General features: G+C 44.0%; 3 long non-coding RNA genes across 5 annotated transcripts in view; 1 reads left to right on the plus strand and 2 right to left on the minus strand.

The window, feature by feature from the left end:
* LOC123568735 (uncharacterized) overlaps positions 1–1,472 on the minus strand; it is a 35,982-nt gene extending 34,510 nt beyond the window's left edge. For all 3 annotated transcript variants that reach the window (XR_006692221.2, XR_006692220.2, XR_006692219.2), the window contains exon 1: positions 768–1,472. This is a non-coding gene — a long non-coding RNA (uncharacterized lncRNA). The remainder of the gene's footprint in view (positions 1–767) is intronic.
* Positions 1,473–2,396: 924 nt separating this feature from the next.
* On the plus strand, positions 2,397–7,808 carry LOC135967065 (uncharacterized). Its single transcript, XR_010580905.2, has 3 exons — positions 2,397–5,442; positions 5,594–5,730; positions 5,880–7,808. It is a non-coding gene; the product is annotated as an uncharacterized lncRNA (long non-coding RNA).
* Positions 7,809–7,939: 131 nt separating this feature from the next.
* LOC141408486 (uncharacterized) lies at positions 7,940–20,793 on the minus strand. The gene is made up of 2 exons (XR_012423467.1): positions 20,313–20,793; positions 7,940–9,814 (listed from the first exon to the last, which is right to left on the minus strand). It is a non-coding gene; the product is annotated as an uncharacterized lncRNA (long non-coding RNA).
* Between the last annotated feature and the right edge of the window lie 1,554 nt (positions 20,794–22,347).

Raw genomic sequence — 22,347 nt, forward strand, 5'->3', positions numbered from 1 at the left:
GTTATAACACTCACTGCATGGCCCAAGATTCCATTCCTTGGAATCAGTGAGGCCAAGAACCCCAGGTGAGAGAACAAGAGGCTTGCTGCCATCTTGGGAGCTCTAGGAGCAGGGACCCCCGGTAACAGTAGGCCTGCATTCTATCCTAAGGTACCCCTCTTTATGGCAGAACAATATAGAAAGACACACAAAGCACACCCAGATTCGCTACAGCTTAAGGCTAGCTTCAGAAGTCTTTTTTCTCATTAACCAAAACTTTCCTGTGGTAGGGTGGGGAAAGTGAAGAGCCCAGGAAGGCCAGAGAAAGACCCACCTATCCCAGCGACACTGAATCAAAAGTTCAGGCAACCGCTCGTTGGTTAAGAAGGGATCTTTTCCAGGAGTTGCCTCAGCTCTTAAGTGTCCCCGTTTGGGGATCAAAAAGCTCTCGTGTCCCAAGATCCTGTACATGCACAATTCTGTCACCCACAGTCATCAGCAAAGAGTGAAAGGTAGATTAATCCAAAGAGAATAGTAATTAATATCCCATGGTGCTAAATCCATTCTTAGCCAAGAGGAACTTTACTCTGAGAGGGGCTTTTAACCCCCTAAATCTTAGAAGGGACTCTAATACTCCTGAGTTGGGCCTCAAACCCAAGTTCAGTCAAGTGTCTTTGCCTTCTATTAAGAGGGGCCTTTAACCCACTCTGTCTTAGGAGAGACTTTAACTCCCCTAAGTTGAGCCTCTAACCCAATACCATCCTTTACCTGGGTACCCCGCCACTTACCCAAAGATAGACCATTGCTGCTGTAGTCTATTTCCTTTGGGCTGGGTGTCTCCTTAGGGTTCGACAGGAAGATGTTACCAGAAAGCGATCCAGATCCAGACCCCAAGAGAAGGTTCTTGGATCTCACACAAGAAAGAATTCGGGGTGAGTCCATAGAGTAAAGTGAAAGCAAGCTTATTAAGAAGGTAAAGGAATACAGAATGGCTACTCCATAGGCAGGGCAGTGACTTGAGCTGCTCCACTAAGGATGCTTGTTGTTACTTCTTGATTATATGCTAAACAAGGGGTGGGTGATTAATGAGCTTTCAAAGGAAGCAGTGGCCAATTCCCGTAACTGAGGGTTCCTCTCCTTTTTAGACCATTTAGGTAACTTCCTGATGTTGCTGTGGCTTCTGTAATCACAGCACTGGTGGAGTGTCTTTTAGCACGCTAATACATTATAATTAGCATATAATGAGTGATGAGGACAACGAGAAGTCACTTTGGTCGCCATCTTGGTTTTGGTGGGTTTGGGCTGGCTTCTTTACCACATGCTGTTTTATGAGCAAGGTCTTTGTGACCTGTTATCTTGTGCTCACCTCCTAGCTCATCCTGTCACTTGGAATGCCACACCTCCTAGGAATGCAGCCCAGTAGGTCTCAGCCTCATTTTACCCAGACCCTATTCAAGATGGAATTGCTTTGGTTGAAACACCTCTGACAGACCCACCAGAGGAGCCCTTCAGTTTGCATTAATATGTGTGGCTACTTATTTCACAGATACTATGGGTCAAATGTCGGTACAATGTCAACAGCTCACCCTCTTGGTTGTTGAGTTTCCGCATTACACAAATAAGGAAGCAGGCCCAGAGGAGAGCCTGGGAAATGAAGTTGGAGAGATCCATCCTGGGGTTGCTTGATTTAGGGATTTAGACTGGGAATGACTCCTCCAAAGATCTAAAAGAAGAAACTGCATACTATGCATAGTGGGTTCTTTTCTGCCAGCCCTAAACAGCTCAAGAAGGGAGAGTCTCTCAGTTATGAGGTGGGTGTGAAGCATTTTTTTTTTCTTTGAGAGAGGTCTTGCTATGTTGCCCAGGCTGGTCTCCAACTCCTGGGCTCAAGGGATCCTCCCACCTTGGCCTCCCAAAGTGCTGGGATTACAAATGTGAGCCACCACACCTCGCCTGAAGCATCTTGGTTCATGCATCTAGCAAACCTTTGGGCTGTGTCTCTCAACCCCATTGGACATGAGGTGTCCCTAAAACAATTATTTGGCTACAACCCCTTTAATATCCTGAACTTAGCTAAACAGTTATTTTAAAAATCAATATTCATATATAACTAAAGAAGAAACAGAGGAAAAGTAATTTGTAATATGTATTTCAATATATAAATATTCATTTTGACTCCATTAGCAGATAGCAGTCACCGCCCTGCTTGCACTTGTTTTGAATCAGTGAGCCTGCAGCTGCCAAGTGCAGACTAACAAGAGGTAAATAACCCATATACCTCAAGCAGCTCTGACTTTAACTTATTCTTTTATTTATTTATTTATTTATTTATTTTTTTATTTTTTATTATTTTTTTGAGACGGAGTCTCGCTCTGCCGCCCAGGCTGGAGTGCAGTGGCCGGATCTCAGCTCACTGCAAGCTCCGCCTCCCGGGTTCACACCATTCTTCTGCCTCAGCCTCCCGAGTAGTTGGGACTACAGGCGCCCGCCACCTCGCCCGGCTAGTTTTTTGTATTTTTTAGTAGAGACGGGGTTTCACCGTGTTAGCCAGGATGGTCTCGATCTCCTGACCTCGTGATCCGCCCGTCTCGGCCTCCCAAAGTGCTGGGATTACAGGCTTGAGCCACCGCGCCCGGCCTTATTTATTTTTTTTTTATTTTTATCTCTTTTTAGACATGAGGTCTCACTATGTTGTCCCAGTTGACCTCAAACTCCTGCACTCAAGTGATCCTCTTGCCTTGGCCTCCAAAGTACTGGGATTATAGGTGTGAACCACTGTGCCTGGGCTTTTATATTTTTTTTAAGTGCACATTTTAATATTTAGCTTGTCAGCCTTAAGTGATGAGGTCCAGAAAGCTTGAGGATAGCCACAAAGGAGCATAGATTCTAATTGTCCTGAATATACACTTCGATTCACAGCAGTTACAAGTGAGTTTTTAAGGAAATGGAATAGTTCCTAAGTTGTTTATCAATAATTTAAAATAAGATAGCATAAGCAATTGATTGGCTATACATTGTTTTTATATCACAAATTCCAGGAACAGATAATGGATGAGGCAGATAGTCAGGGACAAAACACCTTGAAACAATTGTCTCTGGGCATGGGTGGGGAGGATGTGACTGAGGTTCCATACTCATGCCTTTCTGGGCCTGATAAATTGGGCATGTCTCACATCATGAGACTGCTCTGAGCTATTTTTCTTTTCTCAAGCTTTATACCAAATTCTAGGCTGTGGGATTTCATTTGTTCAGTAAGTATGTATTGAGTATTTATGTAATTTAGAACTCTTCTGGGGTTACAATTTAACTTACTTTCTCACCTCCAAATCATTATCACCTCAGTGAGGACTAAACCCAATGATTTTTTTTAACTTGCCAAAATTCCTATCTATGGGGTCTGGGGAGTCATGCCCTACAAATCATAAATTCTCATCAGATGGGTTTTATTTAACCCTATATATCATGACTTACTTTCCAACCTGACTTTGGAATAACATGATGAGACAAGGAAGAAAAGCAAAATATTTTAATATTTTTACCTCAAAACATGTTTCTTTGCCATGTCTTGAAATGGCCCTGCAACTGTCCTTTGTGGGGGAAAATTTTCATGTGTAAAGAATCTCTGTTAACATAACTACATCTTTTTCTTCCAGGCCCTTCCAATTGTAAAGAGATTAATTAAAAGTGTAGCACCTTTTACAGATGTGAATAGGAAACACTTGTCATCTATTGTCTCTAAGGGCAACTACTGTAAGACTTCAGGCCGGGCGCGGTGGCTCAAGCCTGTAATCCCAGCACTTTGGGAGGCCGAGGCGGGCGGATCACAAGGTCAGGAGATCGAGACCACAGTGAAACCCCGTTTCTACTAAAAATACAAAAAATTAGCCGGGCGCGGTGGCGGGCGCCTGTAGTCCCAGCTACTCAGGAGGCTGAGGCAGGAGAATGGCGGGAACCCGGGAGGCGGAGCTTGCAGTGAGCCGAGATCGCGCCACTGCACTCCAGCCTGGGCAACAGCGTGAGACTCCGTCTCAAAAAAAAAAAAAAAAAAAAAAAGACTTCAAAAGAACCTTGGTCTCCACAATCTTTTTTTCTCAACCTGAACGTTTCTTTTCTATCAATCCCAGGTCTTCAGACAAACTCAACCAACTGTCAACCATAAAATGTTTAAATTTACCTAGAGCCTGAAAACTCTGCCACCCCACTTTGAATTGTCCCGCCTTCCTGGACCAAACCAATGATTTATTTATTTATTTATTTATTTATTTATTTTTATTTATTTTTATTTATTTATTTTTAGTAGAGATGGGGTTTCACCGTGTTAGCTAGGATGGTCTCGATCTCCTGACCTCGTGACCCGCCCGTCTCGGCCTCCCAAAGTGCTGGGATTACAGGCTTGAGCCACCGCGCCCAGCCTATTTATTTATTTTTACATGGAGTCTCCCTCTGCTGCCCGTGCTGGAGTGTGGTGGTATGATCTCGGCTCGCAGTAACCTCTGCCTCCTGGGTTCAAGCGATTCTCCTACCTCAGCCTCCCGAGTAGCTAGGATTACAGGCGCCTGCCACCACGCCCAGCTAATTTTTTGTATTTTTAGTAGAGACAGGGTTTCACTATGTTGGCCAGGCTGGTCTCGAACTCCTGACCTCAATATCAGCCTGCCTTGGCCTCCCAAAGTGCTGGGCGTGAGCCACTGCGCCCAGCCGATGTATTTCTTAAATGCATTTGATTGATGTCTCATGCCTCCCTAAAATGTATGAAACCAAGCTGCACCCCAGACCACCTTGGGCACATGTTCTCAAGACCTCCTGAGGGCTGTGTCATGGGCCATGGTTACTCATATTTGGCTCAGAATAAATCTCTTCAAACATTTTACAGAGCTTGACTCTTTTCGTTGACATCAATGAGGCCTAATCTGATCACGCTGTAACACTGCAAGTCCCCATCCTTCTCCCCTAATTGTTTTCAAAAGCAGTGATCCGTTGAGGTGCTCATTTTTGTAACCCCAGTTTCTAGAAAAGTGCCTGGGTGAGAGTATGTAGGATCTCCATAAAAGTTGAATTAATGAATTTTGTAATGACTGCACCTCCAGACAGGAGCTGTCTTCTGGGCTCCCTGAGTCTCTGACAAACCTCTCCCACAACGAGTTTACCAACAGCAAGGACCTTCCTGGATGACTTCCACTGGGTTGGGGATTGAGGATTGAAAGGGGAGAGGCTGCGTGTGGAATATTCTGGCTGTGCTGACTGTGGACTTAGTCCTGTGTCTTCCCACATCCAGTGTAGTATCTGGAGGAAGAATGCCTGGGCTTCACTAGCACCACCGAGGAAGCCCATAAGAATATTTCCCATCTATGTGGATTCAACTGGAACCACTGTGGAGAGGTGGTACCTGCCTGCAAATGGCACTTCATCCAGGACACCTGCCTTTATGAGTGCCCCCCAAACTTGGGGCCCTGGATCCAGCAGGTACTCATGGCTTCCTGGCACCCAAGAGCTAGCAGAGGAGCTGAATTTTCCAGGCATCTCTGCAGGCTGCAACCCCAGCTCCAGTTCTATTCAGGGCTGGGTTGCTGGGATTCTTGAGCCTGAGACCTTCTTTTCTACCAAAATCTCCCAGGTGGATCAGAGCTGGCGCAAAGAGCAGGTACTGAATGTGCCCCTGTGCAAAGAGAACTGTGAGCAATGGTGGGAAGACTGTCACACCTCCTACACCTGCAAGAGCAACTGGCACAAAGGCTGGAACTGGGGACTCAGGTAAGGGCTGGGGTGGGGCAGGAAAGGAGGGATTTGGAAGTGAAGGTGCGTGGGTGTGGAACAGGTTTGTGACATTTTGGGTTTGTAGGGCGGCAGAATCAGAGACGCTTTTGGGCCCAGTGGCTAAAGGTCTTTCCTCTTCCCTCCAGGGTTTAACAAGTGCCAGGTGGCAGCTGCCTGACTACCTTTCCGTTTCTATTTCCTCACACCCACTGCTCTGTGCAGTGAAATCTGGAGTCACTCCTACACGGTCAGCAACTACAACCAAGGCAGTGGTCGCTGCATCTGGATATGGTTTGACCCGGCCCAGGGCAACCTCAGTGAGGAGGTGGTGAGGTTCTATGCTGCAGCCATGAGTGGGGCTGGGCCCTGGGCAGCCTGACCTCTCCTGCTCAGCCTGGCCCTAACGCTGCTCTGGCGGCTCAGCTGACTCCTTTTACCTTCTGATACTTGGTCATCCCTGCCCTGTTTAGCCCCACAGCTCCCAACTATTTGGTTCCTGCTCTATGGTCTTGTCTCTGACAGCCACTTTGAATAAACCAGACACCGCACATGTGTCTTGAGAATTATTCAGGTATGAATGGGAATGTGGCTGTTTTGTTTCCCAATTCTCATTGAGTGAAGCTAGTTAGACTGGGTTAGTTCCCAGTTCTGATGCTTGCTATGAACTAGCCTGATACTTAAGTATTCTTCTAAGGCAGGAAACATTCATAGCTCTCAATTTTATTTTTCCCTATAGCTCCAATCTAGAGCCAAGCTCAGTCGTTTTTCTTTTTTTGAGACAGGGTCTCACTCGCTCACCCAGGTTGGAATGCAGCGGCATGATCTCAGCTCACTGCAACATCTGCCTCCTGGGCTCAAGTGATCCTCCCACCTCGGCCTCCCAAATACTTGGAACTACAAGCATGTGCCACCACACCTGGCTAATTTCTCAATTTTTTGTAGAGAGGAAGTCTTGCAGTGTTGTCCAGGCTGGTCTCAAACTACTGGACTCAAACAATCCTCCTACCTCAGCCTTCTGAGTAGCTGAGAATATAGGTGTGAGCCTCCACACTCAACTAATAAATATAAGACATGTATTTTATATATATAATAGTGGAGACAGGGTCTCACTATTTTACCTAGGTTTGTCTCAAACTCCTGGGCTGGAGTGATCCTCCCAAAATTCTGGGATTACAGGCATGAGTCACTGTGTCTGGCCACAAGTCATGTTCATTTCTTGCTCAAGCTACAATGTTGAATGTGGGTTGTCAGGGGGGATTCTGTTCATTTCTCATTCCTGGACTACATTAGCAGCCAGCGGGTTCTGCTTCTCACTCAAGTACCCATGCTGATGGAGGCTCCATCTTCCATGAAGCAGGAAGAGGGAACTTGGCAAATTCCATAAGGCTCTTCAAATTTCCACCCATCACTTGTTTCTGTGGCCAAATCAAGTCATGAGCATGCCTAAATTCAAGAAAGCCAGGAAAACATAATCCTATCACATACTTGGAAGGAGAGGAGAATCACAAGGTTTGCAACAGACCTAATGATGACTAAAAAGGCTTTGTTATTTTCTCGTTAGTTTCTGTTTCTGGCATGGTCATAGTTACAAATTTAATTTTTTGGTTAGATCCTAGTAAGAAGGAGGACCAACTCTCTATACATATACAAGTAATTACATCAATATGAAAAGTGGAGCAATCCACCAATGACCGCCCTGGCTAGTCTTGTAAACAAGGCCAATTGATGCCCTTTTTGCCCTTCATTTGTTTCAATTTATTATTATTTATTATTTTTATTTTTTGAGACAGGGTCTCCTTCTGTTGCTCAGGCTGGAGTGCAGTGGCACAATCATGGCTCACTGCAGTCTTGACCTCCTGGGATCAAATGATCCCCCAACCTTAGCCTCCCAAGTAGCTGGGACTACAAGCACATGCCACCATGCTGGGCAAATTTTCTGTATTTTTTTGTAGAGATGGGTTTTGTCATGTTGCCAGGTTCAAGATGGGTCTTGAACTGCTGCACTCGAGTGATTCATTCACCTACCTTGACCTCCTAAAGTGCTGGGATTACAGGCGTGAAACACCTCTGCCAGACCACTGATTTCTTTTTTTGAACCAAAAGCATAGTTGATCAATGCAAAAGCTAATAATCGGACATTAACACAATTCAAAAATCTTGCACTTTAAAAGACACCCTTAAGAAAATTAAAAGACAAGCAACAGACTGGAGGGAAATATTTGCAAAACATATCTGATAAAGGATCCCTATCCATAAAATACAAAGAACACTTACAACTCAGTAATAAGAAGGCAGACAACCCAATCAAATAATGGGCAAAAGAAATGAACAAATATTTCATTAAAGACGATACACAAATTATGAATAGTTACACGAAAAGATGCTCAACATTATTAATCATTAGAAAAATGGAAACTAAAACCACAGTGATATACCATTTTATACCTACTAGAATGGCAATAATAATAAGACAGGCAATAACAAGTGTCGGCAAGGATGTGGAGAAATGGGAACCCTCACACGGTGCTGGTGGGGACGTAAAATGGCACAGCCCTTTGGAAAACAGTGTGTCAGTTTCTCTAAAAGTTAAATGTAAAACTGCCATACAACCCAAAATTCCACTCCCAGGTGTCTGCTCAGGAGAAATGAAAACAAGCATAACAAAACTTAAATATGAATATTTGTAATATTCATATTTATGTATGTAAATATGATGCATCATTTATGCATGTAAGTATGATGTATCATATTATGTATCACTATACATAATAGCCCCAAGCTGGCAATAACCTAAATTTTTAGCAACTGGTGAATGAATAGACAAAATGTGGTGAATCCATACAGTAGAAGACTGTGCAGCAATGAATCATGATGACACTTGCTATGTCGTGGATGAGCCTCAAAAACATTATGCTAAGTGAAAGAAGCCAGACCTAAGAGGCTTCATGTGGTTGATTTCACTTACATGAAATGTGCAGGAAAGACAAATTTATAAAGGCAGAAAGTAGGGTAGTAGCTGCCTGGGGCTAGAAGTGAGAACAGGGATTAATTGTAAATGGGCATGAGGGGGGATGAAAATTGAGGGTATGATTCTGAGTTTCTGTGGGGTGTGTTCGTGAGGGAAAGTATTCTAAGGAATTTGGCATGTGGCTCCATAAAAATCTATTATCTGAGACAAACTCCATTCCCATCATGAACTTTAAAATATTGGTTGGAAGCCAAGCATGGTGGCTTATACCTGTAATTTCAGCACTTTGGGAGGCTACGGCAGGTGGATCACTTGAGCCCAGGATTCTAGAACAGTCTGGGCAACATGGTGAAAGCCCGTCTCTACAAAAAAAAATACAAAAAATTAGTCAGGTGTGGTGGTCCGTGCCTGTAGTCCCAGCTATGCAGGAGGCTGAGACAGGAGGATCTCTTCAGCTCAGGAGGTAGAGGCTGCAGTGGGCTATGACTGTACCACTGCAGTCCAGCCTGGGTTGACAGAGTGAGACCCTGTCTCAAAAAAAAAAAAAAAAAAGAGAGAGAAATTGCTGGATAGTAATGTTGTAGGAGTTTCTCCTGGGTTCAGCTAAAGACGGGGTCCTTGTCACCCGGCCATGAAACATTAGGCTCGTAGACACTTCGAAGGGTGAGAAAAATGGAATTTATTGGGCAAAAAAAAAAGGGGGGGAAATAGGGACCCTCAGCAGAGTGAGAGTCCTGCTAGTACACACTTCCCACCTCGCAGATTGAATCCCAGATTCCACCCTGGAAGGGGAGGGGCCAGGATCCTCTGCAGGAACTTCCTGAGGCTCCACCCCAGTGCACATTCCTCCCAGCGTGTGAGTTTGTCAGAGGTTCTATGGGGACACCTTTACACTTGGCTGTCTCATTCCCGGCTCTCAAGAAGTACATCTAACTGCTGTTAGAAAAAGGATAAGGGTAAGAATGAAGACTGATCTAAATTGCCTCCTGCTGAGAAGGGCCGGTGTTCTGGGAAATGGCAGTCGGAGCTCCCTCAGAAGCCTATCTAAGGGTTCCTGGCCGAAGGGGCCATCGTCTGAGGCTCCGGTTGCATGACCATTTGGAGTTTGATGGCCTGAAAGCAAGAAGAGAAAAACCAGGTTATTAGAAAACACGTATTAAAACGAAACAAGGGAGGGTAAGGACAGCTTAAAATCCCAAGGCCTTTTACCAGTTTGCACAGGGAGAGGGAAGCCAAAAGCCCGACTGGTAAAAAAAAAAAAAAACTTTATGCTTTTGCCAGCATGTCAGGCTTTTGGGTTCCCTTGCCTGAGCCTAATCCTAAGCCAACCAGCTGAAGGTTTGGGAAATTAACTCCTTCCAGTTAGAAGGATGCATCTGAGGGGAGTGTCCTATAGTACGGAGACACAATTACCTATTAGTGAAGAGAGGACAGTGGAGAAGAAAGGGGAAAAAAAGGTGCTTTTTAAAGGAGTCCCAGGGGTTCAGGATGCATTCAAAAGGGGTACACAGTGAAGATGAATGGCTACCCATCTAGAAAGAGGGGAGAAGGCATCCCTGACTCCTATCTCTTTCTAGCAGGGGTATCTGCTAGAAAGAGGGAGAGAAGGAAGAGCGTCCTCTTTCCCTCTTCTGTCCTTGCATCCCCGAGTCCTGGTGACTTTGGCAGGTGCTGCCATGGGTGCCACAGCGGCTTGCACCCATGAAGCAGGGAGTGCCTAGAGAATAGGAATTATCAGCCAGGTGCAGTGGCTCACACCTGTAATTCCAGCACATTGGGAGGCTGAGGTGGGCAGATCACAAGGTCAGGGGTTTGAGACCAGCCTGGCCAACATGGTGAAACCACATCTTTACCGAAAATACAAAAATTAGCTGGGTGTAGTGGCGCAGGCCTGTAGTCCCAGCTACTCGGGAGGCTGAGGCAAGAGAATCACTTGGACCCGGGAGGTGGAGGTTGCAGTGAACCAAGATCACACCACTGCACTCCAGTCTGGGCAACAGAGTAAGACTCCGTCTTGGGAAAAACAAAAAAAAAAAGAGAGAGAGAGAATAGGAATTATCCATTCTTACCTATGTCTCTATCCCCACTACAGTCAGTAGTCTTGGAGTTCCCTAGACCTCATTTATGCCGCAGATACTAGCATGACTTTCGTCCATGAAATGGGAGGCTTGGCTTGATCAGCAGGAATTAGCCATGCTCACCTGCACGCACTGTGCCTTTTTTGTTTTTTGGGGGTTTTTTGGAGACAGAGTCTTGCTCTGTTGCCAGGCTGGAGTGCAGTGGCGCGATCTCAGCTCACTGCAAACTCCAACTCCCTGGTTCAAGTGATTCTCCTGCCTCAGTCTCCTCAGTAGCTGCGATTACAGGCAAGCACCACTATGCCCAGCTGATTTTTGTATTTTTTTTTTTTTTTGAGATGGAGTCTTACTGTGTCGCCCAGGCTGGAGTGCAGTGGCACGATCTCGGCTCATTGCAACCTCTGCCTCCCGGTTCAAGTGACTCTCCTGCCTCAACCTCCCAAGTAGCTGGGATTACAGGTGTGTGCCACCATGCCTGGCTAATTTTTGTATTTTTAGTAGAGATAGGGTTTCACTGTGTTTGTCAGGATGGTCCTGATCTCCTGTCCTCGTGATCCACCTACCTCGGCCTCCCAAAGTGCTGGGATTACAGGCATGAGCCACCATGCCCAGCCGCACTTTGCCTTTTAACCTCTGTTATTATCTGCCTCTGAATCCCTTAGATCCAGTTTTCTTTCCTGGGCCTTTGACCCGAAGCTTCGAATTGAATTTAGAACAAACACATATCTAGGGAGGGCTGCATGGACTCCTTATCATAAGCCAAATGCTAAGGAAGATGAAGCCGCAGAATTGAGTCCTCCTTCAACAAGGGAGAGAAAAAGATGTCTTGTGACATACACAGATAATTGGTGGCTATAGTTATGTAAGCTGGGATTTGGGTGCATGGTGCTTGGCTTTGGTTAGCTCTTACTTTCCAAAAAAGGAAACCTCCGATTGATGGGCATCCTATTTATTCCCATCACCTGGCAAGATTTGCAGGATAATTGCTCAGAACTAGAATATTGATCCAGATTTTTATATTACCCATCCCCTTCTTCTTTCTGAGCTGCAGCTGGAGATTGCTGGTTGGCTCACAGGAACAAGCAGGGTTGGCCTAAAAATATAGGCAAAAACTTAAACACTAATGACTTTACAATTTATTGACAAATGCATGGTGTTTTGAAACATAATTTCTCACTCTCCAGTCCTCATTTTTGTTAAAAAAGCAAATTATGATAGGATTTAATTGTTTGCAAAATAGACTTTAGTCATATACTTGGCCTGATTATTTGCATAAAGTACAGGAAGAATAACTATTTCTACATAAGTCTTTTAGATTGGCTTTGATGGAACTCTGTTCCTCAAGGAATTTCAGATAAGACATTTTAAAACTGAGCCCAGCCATGGATTTGTATCCTCAAATACCTGTAAATTGGATGACCTTCTCCTCTTAAGGTCCCATGATAAATTTGGAGCTCCTAGACCTGTTAGAAAGTGACATTCTTGGCTGGGCATGGTAACTCACGCCTATAATCCTAGCACTTTGGGAGGCTGAGGTGGGCGGATCACCTGAGGTCAGGAGTTCGAGATCAGCCTGGCCAACAGGGTGAAAACCCATCTCTACTTAAAATACAAAAAGTTAGCTGGGCATGGTGGTGAGCGCCTGTAGTCCCAGCTACTCAGGAGGCTGAGGCAGGAGAATCGCTTGAATTCGGGAGGCAGGGCTTGCATTGAGCAGAGATTGTGCCACTATACTCCAGCCTGGCAACAGAGCGAGACTCTGTCTCAAAAAAAAAAAAAAAAAAAAAAGAATACTGACAGATAGTTTCCAAATTCTGGAGAAGTCAGGCAGAGAGAGAGAAAAATATGCTTCAAATTTTGTTCACAGGAGTGTAGCTTACTCAATTATTAAAGGCCCTAAATAGTTCAAAATAGGTTTCTTTGACTCTGAGAAACAAAACAAGGATCAGCAATATTCCAAGCAAAAGTCAAAAAAGTTGCTTCAGCTTTCTGAGCTCAGTCCATTCAGTTCTTGTTATGCTTGATATTGCTGAAGATTTTAGCTCTTCATTAGTCCTGTACATTTTCCTTTATTCCAATATCACAATCTCCAAAGTTATCAGAAACCTGTATTTGAGAGCACCTGTCAGAGTCCTATAGCTTATTACAAACCAACTTTTTTTTTTTTTTGAGACAGGGTCTCATTCTGTCACCCAGGCTGGAGTGCAGTGATGCCATCACGGCTCACTGCAGTTTCAACCTCCTGGGCTCAAGCAATCCTCCCAGCTCATCCTCCCAAATGGCTGGGACTATAGGCTTAGACCACCATGCCCAGCTAATTTTTGTATTTTTGTGTGAAGATGGGGTCTCTCTATGTTTCCCATGCTGGTCTTGATCTCCTGGGCTCAACCAATCCATCAGCCTTGGCCTCCCAAAGCACTGGGATTATAGACGTGAGCCACCAAGCCCGGCCCCCTAACATTTTTTATATCAGCTAATGAGTTTTAAGTTTAGACCCTGCAAGGCATAAAGAAATAACTTTAAAGTTATGTTATTAGATGTACAGTGATAGGATTTAGCTCTGTGTCCCCACACAGATCTCATCTTGTAGCTCCCATAATTCCCACATGTTGTGAAAGGGACCTGGTGGGAGATGATTGAATCATGGGGGTGGGTCTTTCCCGTGCTGTTCTCATGATAATGAATGGGTCTCATGAGATCTGGCGGTGTTAAAAACGGGAGTTTCTCTGCATAGTTCTCTCTTTGCCTGCTGCCATCCACATAAGATGTGACTTGCTTCTCCTTGCCTTCTGCCATGATTGTAAGGTCTCCCCAGCCATGTGGAACTGTAAATCCAATAAACCTCTTTCTTTTGTAAATTGCCCAGTCTTGCATGTCTTTATCAGCAGCGTGAAAAAAGACAAATACAGTAAATTTGTACTGGTAGTGGGGCATTGCTGAAAAGACACCCCAAAACGTGGGAGCGACTTTGGAACTGGGGAACAGGCAGAGGTTGGAACAGTTTGGAGGGCTCAGATGAAGACAGGAAAATGTGGGAAAGTTTGGAACTTCCAAAAGACTTGTTGAATAGCCTTGACCAAAAGCCTGATAGCGATACAAACAATAAAGTCCAGGCTGAGGTGGTCTCAGATGAAGATGAAGAAATTGTTGGGTGTCAGGCCTCTGAGCCCATGCTAAGCCATCATATCCCCTGTGACCTGCATGTATACATCCAGATGGCCTGAAGCAACTGAAGATCCACAAAAGAAGTGAAAATTGTCTTAACTGATGACATTCCACCATTGTGATTTGTTTCTGCCCCACCCTAAATGATCAATGTACTTCGTAATCTCCCCCAGCCTTAAGAAGGTTCTTTGTAATTCTCCCCACCCTTGAGAATGTACTTTGTGAGATCCACCCCCTGCCTGCAAAACATTGCTCCTAACCCCACTGCCTATCCCAAAACCTATAAGAACTAATGATAATCCACCACCCTTTGCTGACTCTCTTTTTGGACTCAGCCCGCCTGCACCAGGTGAAATAAACAGCCTTTTTGCTCACACAAAGCCTGTTGGTGATCTCTTCACATGGACATGTGTGAGACATTGGGAACTGAAGCAAAGGTAACTCTTGTTATGTTTTAGCAAAGAGACTGGCAGCATTTTGTCCCTGCCCTAGAGATTTGCAGAACTTTGAACTCAAGAGAGATAATTTAGGGTATCTGGTGGAAGAAATTTCTTTTTTCTTTTTTCTCTTTATTATTTTGAGGTAGAGTCTCACTCTGTCACCCGGGCTGGAGGGTAGTAGTGTGACCTTGGCTCACTGCAACCTTCAGCTCCTGAGTTCAAGTTTTTCTCATGTTTCAGCCTCCCAAGTAGTTGAGATTACAGGCATGTGCCACTGTAGCAGGACAAGTCAAAACCTCTCAGACACCAAGTTGTAGAAGGAAGGGCTTTATTCAGCTGGGAGCATCAGCAAGCTACTGCCTTAAAATCCGAGCTCCTGGAGTGCACAATTTCTGTCCCTTTTAAGGGCTCACAACACTAAAAATTTCACATGAAAGGGTCATGATTGATTTGAGCAAGCAGGGGGTACGAGACAGGGGCTGCATGCACTAGTGGTCACAGAGAAACAGAACAGGGCCGGGAGTTTCACAGTGTTCTTCTATACAATGTCAGGAACATCGGTTTCTAAGTCATGAGTTGATTTTTAACTACTGGGTTTAGGCCAGGCAGACCTGGGCCTGGTGCCAGGCTGCCTGTCTTTGGTTTTACTTCATTGTTTTTTTCTTAAAACAGGTCCTGAATATAAAACAATATGAGAGGGTCTCTCTCTTTCCTCATTTCCCCCCTTTTGAGACTCTCACTTTTTATTAGTGGCAGTTCTCACTCTTATTTTTGCTACTTATGTCTTTTTGTGCAATAGATTGATAGTGATTCATATAGTACACTTGTGCTGAAGCATTTTGGTGAACTACGGTAGTGATGAAGCTTTTTTATCATTTGAAGAAGTACAGGTAGCAAACAAGGGAGCAATAAGCAGGTTCTTATTACTATTATAACTTTTATTATCAGAGTTTTAAATCCTCCTAGTGCTAGCAACTAATTTTTAAACATGGCTTCAGGGTCGAATTTGTGCTACACTTGTATGGGCACATATGACTATGTCGTTAACTACTTGCCTTTGATTATTTATGTGTAGACAGTAATTAGTAAGGTTAAATTTCTTATAGACGTCTTTTTCAGCTGCTAGCAAGTAGTCGAGAGCCAGTCTATTTTGATAGATAGCATTTCTTACCTGAGTTTCTTGCTGGGCCAGAATAGTCAAAGCTTGACTGGTTTTATTAGTGATAATTTTTAAAACAGCTTGCAACCGTATGATTCAGTTGAGCCTGTAAATGGGGGTCCAGTATTCCCATGAGCCATCTTGTGTCTAAGTGGCAGGTCTATAGTATTGTATAATTTTTTAGGAGGTCATTTATCATGTTTTTAATTACCTATGGCTTTGCTTCGTTTTCTGTGGGAAGCATAGACAGGGAAGCCCAGAAGTTCACCTGTTTTTATGGGCGGTAAGAAGAAAGATGGTTTAATAGTGCCAATAACACAACCACCTGTCTACTGGTCAGGCAGCTTAGCATATGCTCTATGTCTACATATCCAGTATAACCCAGTGGGGGCAGTCTCATCCTGGTGGAATTCTGGGTGGGACTGTTTTTGCAGTACTATTACACAGCTTTTGCCTAAGACAACTAAGCCACCCCACCGGATGAGTGAATCCTTTTCCTTCTCTAGCTATGCAATACTGTCTAATAATTGAGACTTTTAGAACCCAAAAATTGTCAGGGTGGTTCTTTTGGGCCAGGAATTTATTAGGAATTGGGTCTGTAGGATCTAATTATTGGGCTTCCCATGGCCATTGATCTCCTGTTACAGTTCCTCCACAAACATAACATGAAGTGACTTTTAGACTGGGCTACATGTTCGGCTAATTGCAAAAACAAATCTTTAGTTTTTCCCTGGAATCTCAGGTACTGGCATATTTAGTTCATCATAGAAAGTCTGAAATATTGGTTCTTGAGAGTGTCTTTGAACCTCGCCTTTTACTAGGATGCTTATGCTAGGATCTAGTCCTTTTTCATCAATGTCTAATGTTACCTACTTTTTGTATTCCAATTTGGGTCCGAGGGGTTTGTCATTATCAATTCTAAAGGGTTGTAGCTCCCACTCGTGAAGGAGGCTGACTTTTTTTTTTTTTTGGAGCCAAATAAGATTTTTAAAATTTATTTATTCATTTATTTATTTATTTATTTTTAAGTAGCCCAAATGATACAAGATCAGTATTGACACATCTCACATAAATATGATTCTTGACAGATATCCTTATTTTCTGCTGTGTAACTTTTTTCCAAATCTAGAGAACCGCATCCCATCCCATGCTGCTTATTATTCATAGTGGCACAGACATCAAATTTTAAGGTTACATTTTTGGGGACCCCTCTTTTTTCTGTTCTAGCTATTACTTTACTTGTGTCACTTAGAAAAGGACGAGTACTTAATTTTATTTTGAAAACTGTGATCATGGGAAGTTCAGAGGGGTCATAGCACATATTAGGCTGGTCACTTCCTGGATTACATACTTTGTACTAGGTGCCATTATACAAACAAGTTTCTTTTAGATTCCTGGTACACTTATAATAACCATAAAATAATAGGACTGTAGCAATCTTTTGTCCTACCTCAGTGACTTGATGTATATACTGGGAACAGCCCTCAGTTTGAGGAAGGTCAGTTGAAGTCCTTACTGTACAGGTCCACATTTTAAGGAAAATGAGTCCCGTGATGAGTTTCCTCATGCTTCGGCCGTGCGTGGACCAGTCAGCTTCTGGGTGTGACTGGAACGGGGCTTGTCGTCTTTTTCAGAGTCACTTTGCAGGGGTTAAGGAAGCTGCTGCCATCCACGTACAGCTCCCAGTCTACAGATGTTTAAGGATGGTCTCGGAGGTTAGGCCTACTAGAATAAACTGAGTCCAGTACTTTTACATAGTTATGTTTAACTGGGCTCTTTGATACCAGCAGCAAGGTGGCAGGTTTAGGGTGTTGCAAACTTCAATGGTTATGTGGGGATTTTTATAGAGCAAGCTTTGGTATCTAGTTAGTCTAACATTTATTAGCTAATGGTGTCCTTTGGTATTTATTAAAATCACCACAGCATGGGGGGACTTTATGTTTAGGTTTTGCCTAAGAGTTAGCTTATCTGCTTCTTGTGCTAACAGGGTGTTGCTGCCAGAGCCCTTGGACATGGGGGCCAGACTTTGGAAATCTCATCTAGTTGTTTTGAGAGATAGGCCACTGGCCTTGGCCAGGGCTCTACAGTCTGGGTTAAAACTCCAACTGCCATTTTTCTTTTTTTTTTTTTTTTTTGAGACGGAGTCTCACTCTGTCGCCCAAGCTGGAGTGCAGTGGCGCGATCTTGGCTCACTGCAAGCTCTGTCTCCCAGGTTCACGCCATTCTCCTGCCTCAGCCTCCTGAGTAGCTGGGACTACAGGTGCCCGCTACTGCGCCTGGCTAATTTTTTGTATTTTTAGTAGAGATGGGGTTTCACCGTGGTCTCGATCTCCTGACCTTGTGATCCGCCCGCCTCGGCCTCCCAAAGTGCTGGGATTACAGGCGTGAGCCACCGCGCCTGGCCTGCCATTTTTCTTTTTTTTTCTTTTCTTTTTTTTTTGACACATAGAGTGTAAAGAGTTTTGACAGGTCAGGTAGCCTCAGAGCTGGGGCCGACATGAGTTTTTCTTTTTAACTCGTGAGAAACTCATTGCTGTTGGTTGTAATAGATTTAGTTTATTTAATCTACATTTTTATTGACTGTCATCTACCAAAATATTGACTTAAATCCTGTAACTATTTGATTTCAAGCTTTAAATTGATCTGGTATTCCTTGCAGGGCGCTAATTGTATCTAAATAGATGTGAGAGTTGAAAGACCCATAAGGGGCTTCTCTCGTTTTACAATGTCTTATCTTTTTTTTTTTTTTTTCTTCCTCTGGTTGGTGAAATGCCAAGGCGAAAGGGATAGCCAAATGGACTAAAGCACAAGTGCCACTCTAGTTATTTGGCAGAGTGCCCAGTAAAGGCCCACCACAATACCACCACATATCCTCTTGGGGATGAACAAGGGCTGACTGATTGATAAGCTCTTGAAAATTCTTAAGCTCACTGCATCCCTTCAGGTCTCCAAGGAATGCTAAGTCTCCTCCGTGCTTTGAGAGACAGGAAGTGAACTTAGTGTTGGGAGACAGAAGCTGGATGGCTCTTGGGACTGACCTGCAGGGACCTTGGGATATAGCAGAGAGAGCCTGGCATGATTTAATACTCCAGACTGTAGAATCCTGGAAAAGAGCTACCATGCAGCCCATGCCTGGTTGACTGGAGGACCACCTTAGTGGAAGGGGGACAATCAGGGCCTCTGGCCTGATATGTGCACAAGCATAACAATTGCTTTTGTTCAATGTGCAGATGGAATATTTGATCCATTTCAACCAGGCATTTGCATCTTGGTATGCTGTCTTAATTGCCAAAGTTTGTTTTAAGTCTTTAACTTCTATGATCTTCTAGTAAAATGAATGTTTTCTTTGGCACCTATTTTTATTAGTTTTCAGACCAAAAAAAGCTAAATACCATTTTATATTTAATAATGCTTTTTGTATGATTTTTATACCAGATAAGTTAAATTTTACCTTTATATTAGTGTGTTATTAACGTTAACCTTAATTTTAATAAAACCTTATAGACATATTTATCCAACTTTTTAGTTTGACCATAAGGTAAGATTTTATAGACTCTTTTCAACCTTTTATAATTTTTGTTAAAGAGCAAGTTGATATTTTAAGAAAAACCCAAGGCATTTTTATTTTAACGTCCAGTTCACAGAAAAACTGGATGATACCTTTTTAACTTTAGCTAATATATTTACACACAGAATTTTCTTTACAATTAACATCTTAAAACTTGCCTAAACTTTCAAAACAATAATTTTTTAACTTTTTAATGTAGGTAAAAATCCACAGTCTTATGCCTCTTTATAATTTTTTTACTAAAGGTATATTTTACTTTTTTTTACACCTTGCACATAAACTGTTTTTACAAGAGTACTCAGGAGGCCTTATTGCTTTTAAATTATATAACATTGTTTTGCATAAACTTTTTTTATAATATTTTTTCTTTTACGACTATCGCAGACAATTTTTTTGACATGTCTCAACTTTCTGACTCATTACAAACATTTTTCTAAAAAAAAACAGTTAATTTATTTTGGGACAAGAATTTACCATATAGGCCGGGCGCGGTGGCTCAAGCCTGTAATCCCAGCACTTTGGGAGGCCGAGACGGGCGGATCACGAGGTCAGGAGATTGAGACCATCCTGGCTAACACAGTGAAACCCCGTCTCTACTAAAAAATACAAAAAAAAAACTAGCCGGGCGAGGTGGCGGGCGCCTGTAGTCCCAGCTACTCAGGAGGCTGAGGCAGGAGAATGGCGTGAACCCAGGAGGCGGAGCTTGCAGTGAGCTGAGATCCGGCCACTGCACTCCAGCCTGGGCGGCAGAGCGAGACTCCGTCTCAAAAAAAAAAAAAAAAAAAAAAAAAAAGAATTTACCATATAACATTCTTTTTATATAAATTCTGCCTCCCCCCCTTTTTTTTTTCTTTCTTAAAATTTTTCAACATAGTTCCTAGTGGGGTGGGCTTATTTTGCGCCTGACCCATGTTTTCTCAAGACAAAATACCACACTCATACCACACACACCACAAAAAAAGAACGGGTAAAGAGGGCACACACACACTGTTATCGTTTATACCAAACCAAAATCAGAGTATCACGAAATTCAAAATCCAAGTATCAAGAAATTTAAGCCAAGTCAAAACCAAAACCAAAGTATCCAGCAATTCAAGCCAAGCCAAAAACAGAACAAAAGTGCAGATACAAGGACACCATGGGTGATCAGGCAACACTTCCACTCAAATGGAGTGGGGCAACTTCCAAAGACTAGTCTTACCAAGTCGAGTCAAGTCAAAACCAGAACAAAAGTGCCGATACAGGCACACTGCTGGTGATCAGGCCACGCTTCCACTCGAATGGAGTGGGGCAAATTCCAAAGACTAGTCTTATCAAGTTTCAGATGTCCGGACTCCAAGTGCCAGTTCATTCCCGATGTTCAGCCACTGTTAATCCTCCACGGGGGCATGCTACGTGCTGCTCTGGTGTGGTGTTACCGGGACAATTGCCTACCTGGGAGCGCTCTTTGGATCACGTCACTCAGGCTGGCCAGAGTCCCCTGCAGGGATGCTCCACAGGGCAGGCCTAAGCCACCTAAGGGGCTGCCTCAGCCGTCTGTCAGTTACCTCACTTCCCGGTCAAGGAACCAAGAAATGTAGCAGGACGAGCCGCAGACAAAACCTCTCAGACACCAAGTTGTAGAAGGAAGGGCTTTATCAGCTGGGAGCATCAGCAAGCTACTGCCTTAAAATCTGAGCTCCCGGAGTGCACCATTTCTGTCCCTTTTAAGGGCTCACAACACTAAAAATTTCACATGAAAGGGTCATGATTGATTTGAGCAAGCTGGGGGTATGTGACAGGGGTTGCATGCACTGGTGGTCAGAGAGAAACAGAACAGGGCCGGGAGTTTCACAGTGTTCTTCTGTACAATGTCAGGAACATTGGTTTCTAAGTCATGAGTTGATTTTTAACTACTGGGTTTAGGCCAGGCAGACCCGGGCCTGGTTCTGGGCCTGGCACCGGGCTGCCTGTCTTTGGTTTTACTTCATTGTTTTTTTCTTAAAACAGGTCCTGAATATAAAACAATATGAGAGGGTCTCTCTCTTTCCTCACCAACATGCCTGGCTAATTTTTGTATTTTAGAAGAGACAGGGTTTCACCACGTTGGCCAGGCTCGTCTCAAACTTCTGACTTCAGATGATCCACCCAACTCAGCCTCCCAAAGTGTTGGAATTACAGGCATGAACCACCACGCCTGGCTACAGAAGAATTTTCTTTCTTTCTTTCTTTTTTTTTTTTTTTTTGCAGAAGAAATTTCTAAGCAGCAAAGCATTCAAGAGGTGACTTGGGTGTGGTTAAAGGCATTCAGTTTGATAAGGGAAACAGAGAATAAAGGTTCAGAAAATTTGCAGCCTGACAATGCAATAGGAAAGAAAAACCCATTTTCTGAGGAGAAATTCAAGCCAGCTACAGAAATGTGCATAAGTAACAAGAGGAACATTGACCCACAACACAATGGGGAAAATGTCTCCAGGGCATGTCAAAGGTCTTCTTGGCAGCCCCTCCCATCACAGGCCCAGAGGTCAAGGAGAAATGGTTTCATGGGCCAGTCCCAGGACCCTGTGCTATGTGTAGCCTAGGGACTTGGTGCCTTGTGTCCCAGTTGCTCCAGCCATGGATGAAAGGGGCCAATGTAGAGCTTAGGCCATGGCTGCAGAGGGTGGAAGCCCCAATCCTTGGCAGCTTCCACGTGGTGTTGAGCTTGCAAGTGCACAGAAGTCAAGAATTAGGGTTTTGGAACCTCCACCTAGATTTCAGAAGATGTATGAAAATGCCTGGATGCCCAGGCAGAAGTTTGTTGCAGGGGTGGGGTGCTCACGGAGAACCTCTGCTAGGGCAGGGCCGAAGGGAAATGTGGGATTGGAGCCTCCACACAGAGTCCCTACTGGGTTGCTGCCTAGGGTAGCTGTGAGAAGAGGGCCATTGTCCTCTAGCCCCCAGAATGGTAGATCCACTGACAGCTTGCACTGTTTGCCTGGAAAAGCTGCAGACTCTCAATGCCAGCCTGTGAAAGCAACCGGGAGGGAGGCTGTCCCCTGAAAAGCCACAGAGGCAGAGCTGCCCAAGACCATGGGAACCCACCTCTTACATTAGTGTGACCTGGATATGAGAGATAGAGTCAAAGGAGATCATTTTGGAGCTTTAAGATTTGACTGCCCTGCTGGATTTTGGACTTGCAGGGGCCTGTAGCCCCTCTGTTTTGACTAATTTCTCCCATTTGGAGTGGTTGTATTTACCCAATGCCTGTACGCCCA

The sequence above is a fragment of the Macaca fascicularis genome, chromosome 14 (genome assembly GCF_037993035.2).
Source record: "Macaca fascicularis isolate 582-1 chromosome 14, T2T-MFA8v1.1".
Classification (NCBI taxonomy): Eukaryota; Metazoa; Chordata; class Mammalia; order Primates; family Cercopithecidae; genus Macaca; species Macaca fascicularis.